Raw genomic sequence first — 6,627 nt, 5'->3', positions numbered from 1 at the left:
TATACATTGCACTCCAGATAAGGGAAGTCCATGGGCCGGATACGCTAAGATCTTAAAGATAGCGGCCCAAGGACCTTCTCCGGGGAACCCTAGATAATAGCAGCAGCGCAAAGGTAAACCCTAGTTTTCACCTATATAAAGGGCAAGAAGAGCCCTAGTAAGGTACGCTTTTTTATAGTTACACGAGTTTTAACCTAGTTCTCAGATTGACATACAGAGCACTAACCCTAATTGTTCTGGACGGCGCATCCGCTGAGAGCACAAGGCAATTAGGGCAACACAGTTTTAGCCACACAGTTCCAGTCATTGAGATTATTATACAGTTTCTAGTTACTTTGGTGTTTCTCGCTAGCTGACTTGACCGTCGGAGTGCAAACGGCCGCGAGGGCGCCCCTTTGTTCTTCTTTTTTCAGGTACTCACAGACGAGGCAGAACGAAGGTGCCCTAGCTCGTTAGGACAAGCCGCGCATAAGGACGACCCAGGTCAACCGGTCGGAACATTTGGCGCCCACCGTGGGGCTCGATATAAAACATCAGTCCCACCACACAAGTTTTTCAGTTCCAGTTGCAGTTTCCAACCTAGTTCCAGCCCTCAAATCGCAGATAGTCAAGGGGGGCTTCCAGAAACCATGAACATGAGACCCGCACGCACTAGGAGCGAAGAGATGACCATACAACAAATCGTGGAGAAGCCCTCCAATCAGTGAATGAAGAAGCCAAGGCTGACCAGTTAAGGCCATTCCTTGAGCGTGGAATGTGGCAAACCTTAAGGTGTATTTCGACGAAGATATTCGTGCTTAATGCTTTCTCTTTGAACAATGTGTGATAAATTTGTTCTTGGAAGATGATGCATTTAACTTTGTTGATTTATCTGAATTGGCACATGATAAGTTGGCCTAGCTCGGTATAAGTACGAGCATAGGCGCTCTGTGGAATTGATCTGTTTGTTGATTTGTTTAAGCACAACACAGGTAAAGTCAACCTAGCTCGGTGTCAGTGCAACCACTCGAGTATAGCCGCCCCGTGAGTAAATGGTTACCTAGTGCCAGGTAAGACAGGGGCATGAGTACCATGCAGGAGAGACCGTCAGCTCGACCCAAGGGTTCGGGGGAGGTCATCGGTGATTGGGCACAAGAGGTGAGTCATGAGCTCAACTCAGATGTTGGTCAGCCCAGAAAAGGGTCATAGAAGTGTTGGACGACGAAGCCTGTTGGTGAAAGGTCAAGCCATCAGGACAACTCCTCTGACAGGTACATTACGACTCATGTGCACTGACCCTTGGCTCAGAGACAATCTGGACATGGGCACCCTTGATCGCAGCTCGCCAGCGTTGTGGTTCGAACCTTTGAACAGACGGAGATAGAAGGGCTAAAGTCTACCATTGGAGTTAACCAACGAGAAGAGGCCTCAGCCAGTCGAGGAGTGGCTTGAGAAGAAGATCAACGGCAAGGCGTTTAAGCTGGGGAAAACTTTAGACGGCGAGACACAACACCAGATCGCCAAGGTAATAGTTAGAAGTAATTTCAGTTAAAGCAGTTTTTCAAGGGGCACTCTTTAAGAAGTAGTTTCAGTTGAAACAGTTTTATCAAAGTTTCCAAGTTATTTAAGTTCGCATGCTTATCGTTTTAAGTTTTCAGAAAAAAGACCTTATCGCTTTTATGAGATTTAAGGCAACAGTTTAAAGATTATGGCATCATTCAGTACAAGGTTTTAAAGCATAAGTTTCAAGTCCTCATCGCTGCTTGGCGATTGGAGGCACAAGTTAAGTTTTCAAGTCCTCATCGCCACTCGGCGATCGGAGGCACAAGTTAAGTTTTCAAGTCCTCATCGCTGTTTGGCGATTCGAGGCACAAGTTAAGTTTTCAAGTCCTCATCGCCACCTGGCGATCTCAGGCACGAGCATAAAGTTTTTAAGTCCTCATCGCCACCTGGCGGTCGCAGGCATGAGCATAAAGTTTTTAAGTCCTCATCGCCATCTGGCGATTGGAGGCACAAGCACAAAGTTTTAAACCCTCATCGCCACCTGGCAATCGGAGGTGAAAGTTAAGTTTTAAGTCCTACTCGCCCAGAACGAGTATAGGCGAGAACAGAATAAAAAGTCCTACTCGCCTAGAGCGAGTATAGGCGAGAACAGATTAAAGGTCCTACTCGCCAAGAACGAGTTTAGGCGAGAACAGATTAAGAAGTCCTACTCGCCAAGAACGAGTTTAGGCGAGAACAGATTAAGAAGTCCTACTCGCCAAGATCGAGTTTAGGCAAGAACAGATTAAGAAGTCCTACTCGCCAAGAACAACTATAGGCGAGAACAGATTAAGAAGTCCTACTCGCCAAGAACGAGTATAGGCGAAAGTTCAGAGCCAAGAACGAGTATAGGCGAGAGTTCAGAGCAAGATGACAGGTATGTCTAGATAACAGTTAAAATCTGGGCGCCTAGTCCTTGAGCAGGGGTTAAGGGATTCCTTCGGGATGCCCCCTCCTCAAGTATGAATGGCTAGCCCCGGTACCAGATAACAGTTAAAATCCGGGCGCCTAGTCCTTGAGCAGGGGTTGAGGATTCCTTCGGGACGCCCCCTCCTCAAGTATGAATAGCTAGCCCCGGTACCAGATAACAGTTAAAATTCGGGCGCCTAGTCCTTGAGCAGGGGTTAAGGGATTCCTTCGGGACGCCCCCTCCTCAAGTATGAATAGCTAGCCCCGGTACCAGATAACAGTTAAAATCCGGGCACCTAGTCCTTGAGCAGGGGTTAAGGGATTCTTTCGGGACGCCCCCTCCTCAAGTATGAATAGATAGCCCCGGTACGAGATGAGATTAAAAGTCCTCAGTGCATCCATGCAGACCCCTGGGCAAGTTGAGGCACCAGAGAAAATCCTCCTCACCCTCGAGCGAAGCTGAGGTCAGTTATCAGTTAAATCCTCCTCGCCCTCAAGCGAAGTTGAGGTCAGTTAATGGTTATCAGTTAAATCCTCCTCGCCCTCGAGCGAAGCTGAGGTCAGATATCAGATAAATCCTCCTCGCCCTCGAGCGAAGCTGAGGTCAGTTAAATAGTTATGAGATAAATTCTCCTCGCCTAGAGCGGGTGCAGGCCAGAACAGAATACAAGACCTCTTTGCGTAAGCAAATTGAGGCAAGTTCGAAAGTCCTCAGTGCAGAACCGGGCCAACAAAGTTTTAGGCGATGACCTAGAAATACACATGTCACTTGGCAGATCAGGCAAGCGAGATTTCAGATACTAAAAATGACTTCCGCCTACTGCTCAGTAAGTAATTTCGTGTCAAATTTTATTGCTATAGACTAACCGTTTGTTCAAGATAAGTTGATTTCCAGGAAGTTAAGCATCGGTTTATGCTAAGTTAATTGGGTTGAGTAAAAACCAACCAAGTTATCAGGTGATCGCACAACAGATAAGTTATCAGGGTGGAAGAAGTCACAGGGTGGCTGAGGTAGGTTCGTAAAAGACACCTCACTACCCAGATCAAGTTGTTTCAGATTAAAGGCTCAGGGAAGGCAGAGGGAGGTCCGTTAAAGGCAGCTCTCCTCCCAGAATGAGCAGAATTGATAGCTCAAGGTATGAGGCCGCTCCCAAGAGGACGCCTTAGCAGATAAAAAGGAAAATAGCATCCAAAGAAGCCCACGGCTTTGTGATTGAAGCTCGAAAGAAGAAGTACACGGCGAGAACTAAGTTAGCAGAGTTTGAGGCGATGGCATAGAAGTGCGCATGTCACTTGGCAGATCAGGCGAGCTAGATTTCAGATACTAAGACTGATCCACGCCTACTGCCCAGTAAGTGATTTTGCGTTAAATGTTATTGTTTTAAACTAATAGTTTGTCCAGTTAAGTTGATTTTCACAAAGCTAAGCACCAGTTGGCGCTAAGTTGATTTCTTTAAAGCAAGAGTTAGTCAGTTATATCAGATTATTACACAGCAGATAAAAGCAAAACCATGCGCACATTTATATGTATTGAAGAAGAAAATGAAACGGTGAACTTCTTAGTCTTTTTGCTGAAAACAAGTTATCAGCTCAAGACTGTGGGGCTTGTGTACCGACCAGGTCATCGGGTGTGATGACGTGGACAAGAGAATGGTAGGTGGTCAAGAAGTCAACGTAGTCGTCGTATGTAGAAGCGGCGTTCTGCAGTATAAATAATCGGTTATCGCCGAGATGTGTCACCGCCAAGATGGATCATCGCCCATTGCCCAAGAGAAGCATCGCGCAGAAGTAAGACGTCGCCGAGTAAGACGTCGCCGAGTGTAGACATCGCCCCAAAGTAAGACATCGCCCTAAAGTTGGGTGGCGGCACTGTGGGACCCCCCGCACAGAATAAATGATCGAGTCAAAGGGGCACGTGGCAATGCCCACGTGCTCATTAAAGACGACCGACCGCGCTCAAGTTAGAGCCCAAGTGGCCATAAGGTTATACATTGCACTCCAGATAATGGAAGTCCATGGGCCGGATACGCTAAGATCCTAAAGATAGCGGCCCAAGGACCTTCTCCGGGGAACCCTAGATAATAGCAGCAGCGCAAAGGTAAACCCTAGTTTTCACCTATATAAAGGGCACGAAGAGCCCTAGTAAGGGACGCTTTTTTACAGTTACACAAGTTTTAACCTAGTTCTCAGATAGACATACAGAGCACAAACCCTAATTGTTCTTGACGGTGCATCCGCTGAGAGCACAAGGCAATTAGGGCAACACAGTTTTAGCCACACAGTTCCAGTCATTGAGATTATTATACAGTTTCTAGTTACTTTGGTGTTTCTCGCTAGCTGACTTGACCGTCGGAGTGCAAACGGCCGCGAGGGCGCCCCTTTGTTCTTCTTTTTTCAGGTACTCACAGACGAGGCAGAACGAAGGTGCCCTAGCTCGTTAGGACAAGTCGCGCATAAGGACGACCCAGGTCAACCGGCCAGAACACTTGAAATAACTATCCTCTCTTGTAATCTTTCTTTGAATAAAAGCTAGAATGGGACATATCTCTTTTGTAAGAACTTTTTCTTAAATTTCATTGTTTTACCCTAATACATAATTGAACTAGATCATTCAAAGTTTGATAAGATAGAAGTGCCACTATAGCCCTCATCATGTACAACTCAATATTTTTCCTACATTCATATTCTTTACACAGTACCACGTTCAACAACGGTAACTTCCACTTCCATGTCCAACACCGGTAAAAATATATATTACATAGTTTATCTACTAATTAACCAATATAATAACTTCCTCACAAGTATTAAATTAAAAAATGAATCGTTTACAACAATTAGTTTTAATGACCGATGTTATTGATATAATATTACATTGATTCCTTCCATAACTGATATAATAAGCAAGTCACATATTACAATTATACCACTGTGTTTCATTTTATACTAATTCGAAAATAAATAATGTAATATCTTAACGTAAAAGTCAAATTTACACTACTAATTTAATATTATCATTTTCATTCCTAAAGTCAGACTCAAATAAATGTGAAGTTGGAAGATAAACCTATAACTTCCACTCCAAAAGAATTTGAAAATATAAAAGCATGAGATTTTTTTTTTAAATAAGGCAATTTGTTTTCCAGGATTGTGATGAGAGTGAAGTTGGGGTGTACTTTTGTGTCCTAAAAAATATGTGGTATGATAGTAGTTCCCTTCTTGGTGAAATTGAAGCACGTGAAATAATGAGTTTGGAACTTCTTTATTGAAAGTTTTTACTTTTTACATTAGCACATATTCTCTCCTAAATTGCCAAATGCTTATGAATAATATTAAAAACCTTCCTTTACTATTTGGGTTATTTTGGATACCAATGTTTTATTTTCCTAATCTAAAACTAATTACATATGACCCTTTCAACTTGTTCTTTTGTAACAAAAATTCTTATTACCCAATCTCATTTGTATGAAGAAATTTTAACACCTAACATACATATATTTTTATCTCCTAAAAAGAAATAAAATTATACAGGCGCTTAAAGGAAGAGGAATATTGTTAAATTGATTCAAAAAGAAAAAAAGTGAGAAGAAACTTCTCGAATCTGTATGCAATGTCTATTTACATACGAAAAAAAGAGAAATATGCAATCACTTTTATTCTTAATACGGAAAAATCCGTATGTAATGTCTATTTACATACGAAATTAATTTCGTATGTAATGTTCACTTTATATACGGATTCAGGTTTGTATGTAATAATCAATATGTAAATGGAATATTTCTTGTAGTGAATCTGAATAGATTATGGGCGATCACGATAAAGCTTCAAACGCATTAAGATGAGGTAATGATCTCTGGCTTTGAACAAGGAATGATGACAAGACCGTTCTGTGACTCGCTGATCAGGAATCTAACGGAGACATTTTCCAAGATACGTGAACGAGCTGCCACTCACATCGAGACAGAAGAAGCCATGTTCAGGAGGAACGGAAGCTGGCATTCGAGGAAACCTAGATCTAAGGAGAACAACTGCTGAGACAAATTTTAAGGCGATATCTAAATATTCCTCTTTATAAACTTGTGTGATTTAGAATCAGATGTATGGTTTAGAATGCAGTCATATATCAGTGTTATAACATGTGTGTGAGTGATCATGTGCTGTTTTGGTGCTCAAGCAAATACTGTTAAATTTATACATGTA

Source organism: Phaseolus vulgaris, chromosome 4, assembly GCF_000499845.2.
Source record: "Phaseolus vulgaris cultivar G19833 chromosome 4, P. vulgaris v2.0, whole genome shotgun sequence".
Lineage (NCBI taxonomy): Eukaryota > Viridiplantae > Streptophyta > Magnoliopsida > Fabales > Fabaceae > Phaseolus > Phaseolus vulgaris.
This window is presented reverse-complemented; position numbering follows the sequence as displayed.